General features: G+C 39.3%; 1 protein-coding gene across 9 annotated transcripts in view; it reads right to left on the minus strand.

The window, feature by feature from the left end:
• UNC5D (unc-5 netrin receptor D) overlaps positions 1 to 16,756 on the minus strand; it is a 559,433-nt gene that overhangs the window by 411,472 nt on the left and 131,205 nt on the right. The window lies entirely within an intron of this gene.

The following is a 16,756-nucleotide window of genomic DNA, read 5'->3' on the forward strand; positions in this document are numbered from 1 at the left end:
GGAATACACCCACAGTTCTAGAAAAGATTCATGCAGATGTAAGATAATGGAAGGGAGGGAACTGACAACAGCATCTTCAGACATGGCAGAATCAATGCAGCTCAGTCACTCAGTCTTTTAGGGTGGAAAGAGAAGAGTGAAGATGATGTTCAGATCTCCAACTTGCGGGGCTCAGGAGCAGCTGCTGTTCCACTTAATAAACCAGGAGGGGAAAGGGGATGGTGGATTGTTTCATCAGGTTAGTGGGAGTTGGACTAAAATGTAACTAAGCAATGTGCATGGTGTCCTAGAAGACTGGCGAGGAGGTCAGGGGTCCTCACTGGGTAGCTGTGTGACTCTACGTTACTAGGCTTTGGTAATCTCCTCTCAAAGGAGCAGGTGGAAGGAGTTGACTTTTATTCATTCCTCAGCTCAAAGACCACCATGTTAGCAGTTCTACTTCCCCAGTCAGCAATGTAGGAAATCCAAAGAAATATCTATTTTTCTCAACTTGGGAGGTAGCTATAAATATAAGGCCAGAGAATTTGCTTCTATCCTTTCTGGAGTTTTCCCAATCATCAAAGACACCTGCTGAATCACCCACTCTGCACCTGACACAACAGAGACACTGCCTTTTGCTTTTTAGCTGTGCAGAAGAAACAGTGAGAAGGCAATTTGGGACCACTACAGGAGTTTACCAGTCACCACTCCCATTCTAGACCACACCTGCTCCATTCCTCATCTTTCTTGCACCATTAGGCCATAGCACCTTTACAATCTGGCTGTATAACAGAAACACTCAAATTTTTCAGCTCTCTAGAGCTTCCATTGGCCAATATAGTAAAATGAGTTCTAAAACTAATGGATTGATTGCGTAGACACCATGTCTGAGTGGCCACATGACTTCCAAAAGGTAAGAGAAACAGATCCCAAGCTAGGATCATGCAGGTGCAGCGAAAAGTATGAATGCTGGATAATTCACACCTCTGGGAGGAGACACCATAATGTAGCAAACCCACAGGGTAGGGCAGGGTCTCAAATATGGGGCAAACCAGAGGGAGTGAGCCTCCTGACATCAACCTTGCAGTCTTGCAAAAATGCTTGAAGCATCCTTTGTGTACTGAGAGATATGCAAAGCTTGCATTATTTGCTCTTCAAGACCTTTTTCTGTGCTCAGAACCCATGCAGGAGATTAGACACTCCAGGAAACTACTGCAAGACAACTGGGGGTTGACACGAAGCAAAAAATGAGTCACAGGAGAAAATTTTCTGTGTTAGCAGATGACATGTACAGGGCACTTTGTATTTGAAAGGAGATATATTCAAAAACGATGTGGGCATGCAAAAAAATTATATCCAACACAGGCAGAAAAGCTGTTTTCCCAGGGGGGATGGGTGAGAGAACCTACAGGCAGAATCTACAGACGAATAAATGGTGGGTGCCCCCAGATGGGAGATCAGTCTGATGCCTTCCTGGCCACGTCCCCAGAGGGATGTTTCGGGGCATCTTGGCTAAGGTGTACCCATATAACCCCCAGGCCTGGTCACCTCAGAACTCATGGTCCTGAGGTGAATCGCCATTATGCCTTATGACGTCCCCTTGGAACCACGGGTGGAGGCCCACGCAAGCCCCATAGCCGTTAAGCCATGGGACTACACATAAACTCAGTCACACACGCACTCACACTCAGGAACAGGAGGAGAAAGCAAAAGTACCTAGGCGGGAGCCAGCCCACCAAAGGGCGAGTTGGAGATTGAGAGTCAGAGGTTTGGTATTAGTCCTGGGCAGAGCCCGGGCTAGTAATGGGCTCCTAATTACCCAAACTTGTTAGAAAGGGCTTCCACAAGGCAAGAAGATGGAGGAGAGGAGTCAGGAAGCCAGAACACTTATCTTCTTAAAGTTTTTTTCAGGCCGGGTGCGGTGGCTCACGCCTGTAATCCCAGCACTTGGGGAGGCCGAGGCGGGTGGGTCACGAGGTCAAGAGATCGAGACCATCCTGGTCAACATGGTGAAACCCTGTCTCTACTAAAAATACAAAAAGTCAGCTGGGCATGGTGGCGCGTGCCTGTAATCCCAGCTACTCAGGAGGCTGAGGCAGGAGAATTGCCTGAACCCAGGAGGCAGAGGTTGCGGTGAGCCGAGATTGCGCCATTGCACTCCAGCCTGGGCAACAAGAGCGAAACTCCGTCTCAAAAAAAAAAAAAAAAAAGTTTTTTTCAATAGTAAAGGTTTGGGAGTATAGAGTGACAGGGTGTAAGTGACCAGATAGCAGCAGCCAGAGTGATTTGTAATCACCTAATTGCTGGGAACCAAACATTATACAAAGAGTTGGGGGGGAGACAGCACAAAGGAGAAAAAGTCCTAAGTGACATTGCAATGCTTGCAGTATGGTGAGATTGAAGGATGAGCCTCCTGAAACAAGAAAACCAAAATAAAGACTGACATACTTATCTCAAGAGGAAAACTAACCACAAGCATAAAGCAAATAAAATGACTCACATGAAGCACACATTTCAAAAAGTCCAGATATGACCCTTGGCCTAAATCCTTCAGAAAAGTGACCTAAGAGGTCACAGGGATCCAGCCGTACCCACGTATATGACAGTCTTCCTCTTGCTGCACCTGGGGCGCCTCTGATATATATCATCTCCTTTCTATGTAAACACAGACAAACTAGGGAACAAGGGCAGACGAATCAAAGGAACTCAAGCTGTCCCTGCAGTCCTAGCTTGGTTTACAGATACATTCCCAGCCTGTTCAGCAGGAAGCTGAGGTCAACAGACTGGAAGGTGGCACGGGGAGCTTTCCCACTGAGCTGCAATTACAGAAACACTCTGCTTTAATAACCCCAAGCCTGGGCCCTGCAGAGACACATGGAGCACTCTCAGCCCTGGTGCTGCCTGCTGTGCTTTCCAGGAGAGCTGTGCTCAGTAGGAGCTGGGTTCAGAGGTTCTTGGAAGATTTAAAATGAGATAGGGCGCCTGTACTTCCACAGCACAGGACAACAGTCACTCCAAAGCTGAGCCAGGATAGCGTCCTAAAACCCTCACCCTGTTATACAGGTGAAAGGACCAGTGCACCCCACCTCAGGTTGGAGTGTCTCAAAATAGTTTTGTGGTGGAGGTCTGCCATCATCCATACAGCACACAAGGGGTATTTGCTAGGCAACAAGGCACTATGCAGACGATGACCTGAGAAGCAGACAAAATGATACACCACCTGGTGCTCTTGTGAAAAAGCCTCATATCCAACTGAAGATGACAACACATACATAAAATAAATATGCAAAGAGAGACAAGCAGTCAATCAGTAACAAACCAAGTTTGCCAAAGGAAAGAAGAAAAGAGGAATGCACTATGAGATGTGGGACTCAAGACGCTGTTATGAAAAAGATACGGCTTTTGCTTAGAGGATGGTAAGTACGTGGGCTGAGGGTGACATAGGAGTGATTGTTGCTGGCTTTTGAACACTATGAACAGTGGTGAGAAGGAGAGGGTTGCTGGCTAGAGTTCAGAGATGGCTCTGGAGAGCCATGTTGCAGATGAAGGTTAGGACCAAATGCAGAAGGCTTTGAATAGATTCCATTATCTAGGCAGGAGGGATTGCTAAGTTCTGAAGTTGGGGAGTGACTTCCAAAGAGTATGAAAGACATCATAAGTTTTTAGGATATGCCTTCCCAGAAATTTTCATCAACTCTCTTTTTACCAATGGCATAAACTCCCAAAAACGCATCTACTCCCCCATTCTCTTTCTGTAAATAGCCATGCTTCCTCACGTACATATAATCTGATTTTTTAGTCCAGTATTCTTTCCAGCCAAGCTAGGTAGCCCCCATTCACATGGTTTTACTCACTCACCACTAGGTCTAGCATTGATTTCTACCACATGGGACTTTTCAGAAATAGGATCACATGTTCTTCACCAAATACATCATTCTGTAAAAATTCTCTCTGTCTTATGGTCAGAAGGTATGATAATCTATTTATTATACTTTAAGTTCTGGGGTACATGTGCAGAACGTGTGGCTTGTTACATCGTTACACACGCACTATGGTGGTTTGCGTATCCAACACCCTGTCATCTATATTAGTGCTACCCCTAATGCTATCCCTCCCCTAGCCCCCTACCCCGACAGGCCCCGGTGTGTGATGTTCCCCTCCCTGTGTTTGTGTGTTCTCATTGTTCAACTCCGACTTATGAGTGAGAATATGTGGTGTCTGGTTTTCTGTTCTTGCATTAGTTTGCTGAGAATGATGGGTTTCCAGCTTCATCCATGTCCCTGTGAAGGACATGAAATCATCCTTTTTTATGGCTGCATAGTATTGCATGGTGTATATGTGACACATTTTCTCTAACCAGTCTATCACTGATGGGCATTTGTGTTGGTTCCAAGTCTTTGCTATTGTAAACAGTGCCACAATAAACATACATGTGCATGTATCTTTATAATAGAATGATTTACAATCCTTTGGGTATGTACCCAGTAATTGGATTGCTGGACCAAACAATAATCTCTTCTTTTAGATAAAAGACATTCAGGAAAGACAGAATTCAAACACGCTTCTCTTCTCCCCTGTTGCTGTTGCCAACTAGCACAAAAAGAAAATGCATGGAACAAATGATTGCACCAAACCAAAGGGTTCCCCCAAGCAAGTGTATTCAGCATCCCATTTATTTAGATAGCGCAACTACAGCACATTTCAATTCATTTTGATAACTCCAATTTTACTTGAGATAGAAAGTAGTAAGATTTTATATGTATGTGATGAAAAAAACACAATACAAGAATGTTTTCGGCACCATGAGATACAGATTGCAGTCTGCCCAAATCAACTTCTAAAAACATCTCAAATTTCTTCTGAGATTCAGGAGGTGGGAAGAGTGCAAAGAGGTGGAATACTTGCAATTTTCATATTGAAAATCATATTATATTGAAAATCTAAAAATGATCAGCAGTTGGAATTCCAAGTACTGCCCTCCATTCTAATACAAAAGGGATTAAAAATATAATTCCTCGTTTCAAAAATGCATTTGAACTAATGGGACAAATTCAATTGCTAGGCAATTCCTATATAGCTTTAGGAACTGCCAACTCCATAAAATGAAGCTAAATTAATAGTTTGGATAAGAGAAGAAAATCCTCAATGACCTGTATTCATTCCATTGCTTTCTCTCAAATGTTGATTTGTAACAAATGAAATTCCACTGTTAAAATTAAATATAGCTTGCAAAGCCAACACCATTAATCTTATTTGTTTCTATTGTTATCGTATGAACCTTGGATTGCCATCATTGAGCATGGTCTGAACTGTAACTCACATTCCTTTTTTGTGTGCATGTTATCTTTTTTATTAGCTAAAAGCTCAACTGCAGGGGGAGGGTTTCTTAACCATCTCCGATTTCCCCAAGTGGAATTTGTTGAACATTCTTTTTCTTCTCTCTCCTCCAGCACCAGTAAGTGTAGCAATGATCAAGGTGTGGAACATTAAGAACCTATACTTCACTGACTCATGCTAATTATGTTGGTGTCTTTAACAAACTGTTGGCAACAGACATTTTTTAGTTTAATTACTTTGTGATTCCACTGCAGAGTCTTACACAAAGAGCAAACTCATGGGGCTTTCTTTCTTCACCTTACAATGCAAGAGAGATGGAAAGAACATACACGTAAACATTTTCCCCCTTAAAATATTTTTCCGTATAAAACAACCTCACTAATTTCATCTGTTCATCACAGACTTTAGTAATATAGATACAAGCCTTAGCTGACATCCACTTTTCTATTATGTAGGATTTTAAAAGTCAACTATGAAAATAAATAATACAGAAAAGGTTGTAAAAAGAACATTTAGGACCTTATAATAAAACTAATTTTCTCATTCTCCTTAGAAAGTTCATTTATGTATGAAAATTTGATCTGCTAATTAAAACTAGTCTTACTTCCTCATTGAAGTAGAGCCCCAAAGATCTCAGAAAAAAACTGTAAGCATTTAATTCTCAATGCATTACAAAACCATAAAATGCACTTTGTCTTTGAAAATTCTACAACCCCAAATTGTCATCAGTTCTGCTTCCCTCACAAAAGGTCTGAACCTATGAAGATCCTGGCTATACATCTGTAATCTCTGTTAGAAGACAGAGCGAGACTCTGTCTCAGAAAAAAAAAAAAAAAAAAAGATAAATGAAAGGCGAGTGTAGTGTGTCCTTTTGAGACAGTAACAAACAAACATTTGGGAGCTCACTGATGCCTGACATGAGATGTGAACATGGATGTGAGGAAGAAGCTAATTCCTTATAGCCTCCTTTTGGTTTGGTCTCTTTCTGTGTGCAACCTAGTTCTACCATAGTTATTACATTCTCCATAAACAAAAGCTTTGCACATGCTTTAATCTGTACATTGTTATCTTCTTGTAGTCCTTAAGGAGACTGCTTTCATAGTAACTTTTCATGCTCAACAGAAATGACTCACTATCCTTTGAAAACTCATTCTCATTAACGTTTCTTTCCTCTGACTTCTTTTGACCAGCACAACTTTAAAACTCCAACATCACATCATCATCTTTGGACACCTGGCTGGGAACACCAGACAAACTATTTAAAACACACACTTTCTGTCATCATTTAAGTGAATTACATCTTGCACTAAACAGCAAAGGAATAGTTTATGGTAAAAGCAAAGTGAAGGTGCAGTGGTAATTTCTCCAACTGAAATGCAGTGTCATCAATACACATTTAGGATGTCCACTAAACTACCAGGATGTCACCACAAAAACAAGCAGAATATCTCTGCAAAGTTCATATTATTTTTTGAAGCAAATCCCTCATATAAAAAATAGCCTTTTAAATCTACATTATTCACTCCCTTGCTCTCCCTTCCCTGAAGATGAAATAATTCCTGACCCATTTTGGAAAATAAAGGATGCCTGAGAAAGATCAGTTTGATCTTTGGAACTCTGGTGCTCAAATGAGATAAGAGTCTCACTGGTGACGAATCTATCAACACCATTTTTCTGTAATAATAAAAAAGTGAGTATGAATTTAGACTCATGAACTGTGAGTTAACTTTGGGGTTTAAACTTTCAAATTATGTACAACAGCAGATATTTGAATCTCTTTTCTCAGCTTTCAATCCCCTTGCACTATAAGCAATCCTAAATGCATTGCTGATATGTTCACAAGACAGGCTAAATTCAAAAATATCATCATCATCTTCCTTATCCAGGAGCCCCTCGGCTGCACAAATCATGGGCTTTATCGCACCAGAGACAGTAATTAAACCTTCACCAGCTCCAGCACATGTCCCGGCACAAGGAGAACAAGCAGGTAGCCTCATATTATGTGATGCTTGTCAACTAGAAAATAAAATCTGTTAAAATAATATGCCTGACAGGAGAAAAGGCAGCTAAATAAGTCCATGCTTTATTGCTGCATGTATTTTTAAAGAAATGCCAATTGTACTGTGGAGTAGGTAACATTTCCCAGTATGTTTGAAATCATTCACTGAGCACCATAAGGTGCAGTAATGTCACTGAACGGTGGGGCACAAATCACTCACAATCTATTTCATTGTGCATTCTTATTTGTTTAAAAAAGCCAAACTGTTCTGGATTGCAACAATGTCATTTGTTGTCCTTCAGAAAGAATTGAGATAGGCTGAGCATTAGTGATGCTATTTTCACATAGGATGCTGTAGAAGAAGTACATGTGAAAAGGATACCCTCAGGAAAGGATATCAGAGTTAGTCAATGCTTGGGAACAGAACAGAACAGGGAGCGGGAACCGAGATTCCATTTACATGGCCCCCAAACTAAAGCAAACCACTGGCTGAAAGACTCAATAGAATTTGGCACTCATTGAGAGGGCAAAGAGACTATTTACTCAAAGGAAATATGAATAGATTGAATGTATTAAAATATTAAGGTAGGGCACAGTGGCTCACGTTTGTAATCCCAGGACTTTGGGAGGCCAAGGCAGGAGTATCGCTTGAAGCCAGAAATTTGACACCGGCTTGGGTAAAATAGTGAAACCTCATCTCTACAGTAATTTTTAAATTAGCTGGGTGTGGTCACAGTTCCTGTAGTCCCAGCTACTTGAGAGGCTGAGGTGAAAGTATTCTTTCAGCTCAAGTGTTCAAAACTGCAGTGGGCTAGGATGGTGCCACTGTACTACAGCCTGGGTGACAGAGCAAGACCTTGTCTCTTGAAAAGAAAAAAAAAAAATATTAGAGCATTTGGCTTATTAAGAAATTGAATACTTATTCCTTTTCCTTCTGAAGCTCCAGGTCTGAATATCAAACAATGGCTATGTAGGATAAGCCCAGCTGCTTTTCTGTAAAAGCTTCGTAACCCACCAAAATATACAAGGTTGATCCAATATTAGAGTTAAAAACTAGAGTTGCACATGGTGGCTCATGCCTGTAATCTCAGCACTCTGGGAGGCCAAGGTGGGCGGATTGCTTGAACTCAGGTATTCAAGACCAGACTGGGCACATGGCAAAACCTTGTCTCTACCAAAAATACAAAGATGTTACCAGGCATGGCAGTGCACATTTGTGGTCCCAGCTACTTGAGAGGCTGAGGTGAGAGGATCGTTTGGCCCCAATGGGTGAAGGTTGGAGTGAGCCGAGATCACACCACTACACTCCAGGCTGAGTGAGGCTCTGTCTCAAAAAGGTGAAAGTCAACCAAACCAAACCAAACCAAACCAAACCAAAACCTACAGATGAGCCAAATCAAATAATACATCTTCCCATGCCATTATCAAATGGTCAGGGTGAGGGGAACAAGGAATAACTAGATGCAGACAGGGAATAGCTAGACGCAGATCAGAGGCAAAGATCAAAGACCCAAAGAGCAGATGATGCCATGTCATGATGATTCCCCCATAACTCCCCCAATTAGACAACTGTTCATTACTCATCCTTGGTTTTATTCAAAAAGGACCATATATCCACAGGTCTTAAGAGGAAGGAGTATAGAACCATCTTTAATTATTTACACTTAATGGGACACTATGTGGAAATACCACAATACACAGCAAGGCAAACCTATACCAAAAACAAGGAAACCTCTAGGACCCGGAATTATAATAGAGTGCACAGGTAATGGTCAGAGAAACAGACTACCAGAATTATGACCTGGATTTTTTTTTTTCCTGTGAGTCTTCTGAAGTCTCGATAGCTACACATGCTTAACAAACCCTAACTTGGCTCAAGTTTTTCTTACCAAACCAGGAAAGAACATTAAAACAAAACAAAACAGTTCCTCAGCCAAGTCCTTCCCTTCTCTTCTACAGCAGGTGTTTACTAGGCAAAGACTTGATATCTAGTCATAATTCTCTATGAGCTTTGCATGTCTTTAACATCCCCTTTCCCACTATACTTCTTAAAATAATGATGTCGGCCTAACACATACCAAAACACAGAATATCAAATGCAAGAGAATGAACTATTATAATAAGTCTTGGCCTGGAAGTAGGAACTTATTTTTCTTTTCTACATTAATGAACCCAGTTGTTATAATCATGATCAAGAGGTGGCAATCCAATGAAGCATTTGAAGTATGAAGCATAAATCAGAACACATCTTAAATGCCATGTTTTCCATCTTTGCTATCTAAAAACCTTTTTTGGCGTGTGCAGTGGCACAATCATAGATCACTGCAACTTTGAGCTCCTGGGTTCGAGTAATCCTCCTGCCTCAGCCTCCCAAGTACCTGAGACTAAAGCACATACTACCATGCCCAGCAAATAATTTGCTTTATTTTTTAGTAGACATAGGGTCTTGCTATATTGCTCAGGCTGGTCTTGAACTCCTGGCTTCAAGCAATCCTCTTGTCTCAACTCCACAAAGTGCTGGGATTACAAGTGTAAGCCATCATACTCAGCTTTAATATACATAAAAATAAATTTTATGTGAAATGTCTTAAGTACATTGTAAGTAATTCTGCATAAATTCAGATGTGATTGACTAGGTTGTTTTACCACTTACTTAGTGACTACATTTATTCAGCCCATTTCCATGAAGGATAGAAACTATGATTCAGCTACACCCATAATATCTTATATTGTTAGAAAACTATTGTGGCATTTGGCTCTATACAAACAAACAGAATAGATTCAATGGCCACAGCATGGTTTTCATGTTTATTTCATTTCCATGGCTAAAAGTCACTTTCATTATTTGGTTCCTTTTTTTTTTTTTTTCTTTTTTAGCTAACAGGAAATAAAGAAGCTGACAGACTGTTACGAAACATACACAACATTCAAACAGCACAAATATAAGTGAACCATAAAAATCTCAGGAAAATTACCATTTTCTCAACAACAGTTTTAATTTTAAATACTTAATATTCATATGAAATCTCCTAACACAATTATATTGACAAGGCTTTATACATTTCAAAGGAATATGACAGAACACTTAGTTAAATGTTATATTAAAGATTCATTGTAAATTAAATATTAAAAAGTATTCAACAGATTCAAGTGTGGTTCAAATCCATCTGTTACTACAAACTATATTTTTTCTTTATTTTAGCATTGCCATATGCCATGGCAGAGCACCCAAGCTTTTCTTGATTTTTCCATTTGAAAACCCTCCTTCAAAATGAGTAGCCATGGTTAATCCATGGTATTTATTCTGCACTGTAGATAATCAGAGAGTCAAATTTCACCAGGTTCAAGTTTGAAAGGCCACAGACAATTTAATTAGAGAAAGCCTTCACCCCAAAAGTATTAGCTTCTTAGAAAGTCTGCATTTGAAAAATCTGTCACCACATTGGCCTCCAGTTATAAGAAACATGGAGAAAAGAAAGGGAAGCTTATATATAATACTTCCAAGAGTGGGACAGAAAAAATGCAGGAAGGAGGATCCAAAGATACAGCAAAAAGAAAATTGCAACCCAGAAAATAAGTGGGTCGGTTTAATTCTCCATTCCTTATATCATGGACAATCTGGTTATTGAATATACAGAGAAAGCCTCACACGGAAGGAGCTAATGAAATCCCTACCATGGCAAAGCTCAGGTGACATAGGTCTGCTCATTACAGTCTCTTCTGAGGGAATAAATACAAACTAGAGTTATCTATAGATCACTCCACAGCCATCTTCCTGCCTACTCCCAGAAAAGCTGTACACAAAGAAAACAAATCAGAAGAGAATAAAGAGCTGCACAAGACACATCTCTGCATGGACATGGCCAACTAGATTAAGTCCCGGCACTGCTGGGCCAAGTCAAGAAGTGCAAACTGTGGGCACCTGAAATTCACAAACTTAATATGAATTCAGTCCTTCTCTGACAGAGGCAAGAAGCACTCCAACATTTCTTCGTAGATACTCCCTATTAGTGTTTTCCACTTAATTATAATAGCACTATCTCTGAAATGTGTATATACTTGAATTCTGCTCCAAAGGTCCTGAAATCCAATTTAAAGGAATATCATTCTATCTGTTAATTTCAATACAATGAATTCAAAGTATAGCTCAACTCTAGATGCTGAGAATGCAAGGACAAACAGTATAGGAGCCCTGAACTCCATGTGATTCCTGATCTTAAAGAACCCATCCTGTAGGGAGAAAGACTACCTGAGAGACAAGTGATTTCATTACAGTATGCTCACCACCAGCACTGTTTCTCTCCACTTTAAAATTGTGCATGATTAGATACAATGTGTTTGAAGATAAAGACATATTATCTATATTATAACACATAGATAATATGATATAATCTTAGGTCAGACTGCCATATTTAATATGATAAAGTCTTAGGTCAGACAGCTATAACAACATACTATAGCATGGGAAGCTTAAACAACAGAAATTAGTTTTCTCATAGATCCTGAGGCTGCAAGTCCACAATTAGGGTGCTACAGTGGTCAGGGTTGGTGTAGGCTCTGTTCCTGGCTTGCAGTCAGACACCCTCTCACTGTGACCTTACACAGTCTTTCCTCCATGAATAAGCATGGAGGGAGAGGAAGCTCTCTACTGTCTCTTGTTCTAAGGGAACAAATATCATGAGGGTACCACCTGTGTGTCCTCATCTAGACCTAATTACTTCCCAATGGAACCACCTTCAAATAAATCCCATAGCAGGTTAGGGCTGGAACACACGAATTTTAGAGACACACAAACATTTAGACCATTCCGAATATATAATAGACATAATACATTTTACATATAAGTTATAATTGAATTATAAATATATTATCTATATTATCTTAATTTACATTTTTAGGTAATATTAAAATATTTATATTAATTTTCGAGAATTTGATACAATAGGGTGGTTATATAACAATGTCTGTTTTTAGCAGGGACTATAGGCTGAAGTATTCAGGAATGAACTGTAAAAATATCTGAAACTCTTTAAAATGGCTTAAATGTATCTATGTGTGTTGTGTGCATGTCCATATGTGCATGTGAATCAGGGGGTGGAAAATACCGCATAATGTCAGTAATTGGTGAACCTGGATGAGGAGCTCCAATACCACTGTCTGTTGTTCTATTGTTTAAGCCTCTCTACAGGTTTGAAATTCTTCCAAGCAAAAACTGAGAAAAATAGCAAATTAACAAAGACGGCATTTTCAATCCAAATAATGCTCTTCTTATAGTTGTACTAGCTTTAAGGTCTCTTTTGCCAGGCCTTTGGAAATATGTCACTTAATGGACATAATTTGACCTATTTTGTTTCGCCATGAACTTTCCCACATTATTACAGCACTTCTAATTAAAAACAAAGGTAGGCACAGACACACTTTACAAGGAACCTGTTGGCTAGTAAATTAAAAATAGACGTATAAAGACATACAGAGAAACAAATGAGGAGAGTAAAAGCAAGGAGCAAAGGGCCTTGTAAATGACTTATGTATGGCCAACCTCTTTGTTGTGTCCCACACCATATGACAGGATGATTAACTTGTTTGACACATTTGGTAGAACAAGCTAAGGAGACCAATCAGAGCCAGTGGAAGCGAACTCCAGGGCTCCAGCAGCCCAAAGAACTGTCATTATGAATTCACTCTTCTTGCCTATTTTGTTTTATGAATGTCTCTGACTAATGCCATATTTTAATTTTTGACTTTACTGCTTTTGTATTTGCCATATTATACCATTACAGAAACAGAAGTGAAGTATTTGAGACTTTATACAGTTGAGATATGCATGTTCAATAGTTCTATTATGTTCCCAATAATTACAAATGATTTTCCTCCTCTGGAAAATTGTAGGGGCACATTCCCACATCTGCCATCAACACACTAGTGCCCAACATGATTCATTTATGCTTATGTTTTCATCTAGGGAAGTGCTGGGTTGCTTTCCACACACAAAAAAACCACGTCTGGAATCAATATCTCCCTTTTTCTTTATTTTCTTTTTCTTTCTGTAGAAAGGAAATAAGAAATTGAAAAGCAAAAGTTTAATGGCAGACAGGGATTGTGGAAGGGCATAAAAGGATGGGACAAGAGAAGAGAAGGTAAAAATTCACAAGTCACTCTTTCAATAAACAGGTAGGCAGGTAGGTGGGTGGATAGAGTGCAACATGTGCTAGTTCTAGAAAATGCCCTGGAAGTTGTGGGGAGAAGCTGAAAAGTACCCCATGATCATTTTGGAAATGCTCTATACTATATCCTCTGAGAGATTCACAATGAATAGCAATATAGGAGAGGTTCTATGAAGTTCTTCAGTAACAAATTACTTGTTTGATTTTAAGAGATCTGCAGACTGTTGTTGTTACTTCCGTTAACTAAATTAGAACCACTCGAGTCATGTCAAAGGTTTACAAATTTAGAATTATTGTATTAATCGTATCCCATTTGAAGTTGTAGGAAAGATTGCACTAGACGAATAATCTCTATTACGACATGAGCTAAGAAAATAATTTCCATTAATCTTAGGTGATTAGGCTTTTTATCAGGCTGCCTACCATGCAAGAAAGAATATGTAATATATCTTAGATGATGTAATCATGCCACAATAACCCTGTTTTAACTGTTTTCAAATACATTTCGATTATGTCCATATCTCTACATTATTCAATGAGAGGATCTAGAATACACATTACCCAGCATCCTAAATTGTTGGGCCATTGGTAAGTCATTCACTTAGCAAATAGGTTGTGGGTGGTGAACACTGCTCTAGGTGAATCTAGTGATATACATGACAGATATAGCCTTTGTACTCAAAGACTTTACAAGAAGGATAAGTGGACAATTATGTAAGAAAGTGGAGGGCAGTTTGTTAGATAAGTTGACAAAACAAATACAAAACAGAAAACTCTCACCAGTTCTGGAGAGTCAAGAAAAATACTGCCTGAGAAGTTACATCTCATCTGAGACCAGAAGATTGAGTGTAATTAGCCAAAATAAGGTGGCTTATGTTTGGAGTGGAGAGTGAGCAGGTATCCATGTAAAGTAAACTATATGCACAAGACCATGTGGCAAGAGAAAAAGGGATACTGGAGCACACAGAAGTAGTTCCTTAGCATCACTCTTGAAGGAAGGGTAAGGGACAAGGAAAAACAGCAAAAAAATAGGAACCTATGTGCCCTCAAACACTCCAAGATGGCCAATTTAAAAAAAAAATGCAGTTGGTTCACTTAAATGGAGTTTAATTCCAACAGTGCCTACATTTTTGGCAAAGCATCCCAGGAATCCATATGGAATCACCTCTTCTTTCCTCTTTCCTACTCTGCCCAAGTCCATAATATTTTTGGGATAGTGAATAGGTTAAATGTCTTACACCTTTTGTTTCAGTGACTTATCATGGCTAGAGATTTCTTATTTGTTATGTCTGATTTATTCTGTTTCTTTCCTCCTCCCAAAAGGTGGGCAGTTCTTTCATTGCCTTGTTAATATAAACCACAGGTGAAACCTCTGAAGTCAGGGATTCTGCATTGTTACTAGTTCATTAAACTCTCATTATTTTTCTTAATCAGAGACACTCAAAGCATTAACTATATCTAAACCTAGCTGGCCTATAGAAGGAAAAACTGTCTATTTTATTTAATACCAGGATTCTATTCCCAGTCAGCTTTACCCTTCCCACTTCTCCTGATGCCTGGTATCTACAGGAATTATACCTGCCATCTTTGAGATTACATCTCCTCTGCCTGCAAGTGACCAGTTAACTGTGTTATCCTTCACAGTCGCATTTTTTTTGGGGGGGGCAGGGGCTGAATGAAAGCCCAAGATAATCCTCCCGTGAGAGAATTTTGGACAACAGTGGTAGGGAAATAACTGTGTGGAGGTAGATGTTGTAGGGGCTTTCAGATGGAATCTTTTCTTAAAATTGTTCTTCTCACATTGTTTTTCTTCAGATAACAATGTATTTTGGAATCATTGTATCAGTTCACAGAGATCTTCATTCTCTGCAATAGCTACATAACCCTCCATGGTGAGAATGTACAAAATTTAGCCCAACCTCTCTCCTAGGTGTGGGCATTCAGGCTGTTTCCAATATTTTGCAATTAAAAACCATGCTGCAATATGAAACTTTAGGCATATTTCCTACTGCTGAAAATAGAAAATTATATAAACCTATCTATGTATCTGCTTAGTTGTGCAAAATGAAATACAGGAGGGATATAACAGACACTAATGAGATTGGCTACACCTAGGAGATAATGGGAATGGAATGGTAAGAATGAGCAATTGGGATTGAGACAGAAAGGATGGGAAGGAGGCATTTCTCTGAGTGTAATGTCTCATGTATTTCTGACTTCAGAACTATGACATTTCACACATTATGTAACAACTAAAGATGAGAAGATGACATGCTACTACCAACAAAAGAAACTAACTCTTAGAAACGCATAGCCTGATCCACACTGAAGTGTGCAGATAACCTATGTGATCTTGGAAATAGTAAATTTACTCTTTGGAGATAAAAAGAGCTTCACACAAATAGATTTACTTTCATAGGGGTATGGGTTAGAAATTTCATCCCTACCTTTTTATATTCCTTAGCAAATAAGCAAGCATATCAATAATGGTAGCCAACTTTCACAATGGAAAAGAGTTAGAAATAAAGAAATAGGGAAGGGGTAGGTTCTTGTTATGTTAAACTGAAATTAGAAGTACTGGTATGAATTTGTGGATTGTAACAGACATACTGATAAGTATGGAAATGCATACAAATGTGTGTATATGTGTGTATGTGTGTGCACATATATGTACATTTTCTAGCTCTGTTCAGAAAGGGCTGGAAACCAATGGTACTTCAGTAACAATAACATGACTTACTCCCCCACCATGGTTCCTAAATACTTTTCTGTAATAAAAGAAACCAGCAATCATTGGTAAAACACCCTGATTCCAGGGCCAGAGCGAGCAAAGCGCAAGATGAGCCTGGAATACCTGTATCATACAACAGGAAAAGTTCTTTAGAAAATGGGGACGTCAAAAGAAGACAGCAGCTAATTCCAAGGGCCTCATCGCAGGTAAATATGGGATGACTTTGAGCAACAAAATACAAATTGACAGCAATGAAAACTTAACCAAAAGTATGATAATCCATGATCTTATGCTAACATGAAGTAATAAAGTATAAGAGAAAGCATGTGTTTATCATAGAATACCAAGTGATAAACTTAGAAATAATGAAAAATTATTTTTCCAATTATTTTATTTTTGAGATGAAATCTCACTCTGTTATTCAGGCTGATACGCAATGGCGTGATCTCAGCTTACTGTAGCCTCTGCCTCCTGGGTTCAAGTGATTCTCCCAAGCATAGCTGCTTGGGAGGCTAAGACATCTGGCTAATTTTTGTATTTTTTATT

Source organism: Sapajus apella, unplaced genomic scaffold (assembly GCF_009761245.1).
Source record: "Sapajus apella isolate SASKATOON/1434 unplaced genomic scaffold, GSC_monkey_1.0 scaffold21, whole genome shotgun sequence".
Classification (NCBI taxonomy): domain Eukaryota; kingdom Metazoa; phylum Chordata; class Mammalia; order Primates; family Cebidae; genus Sapajus; species Sapajus apella.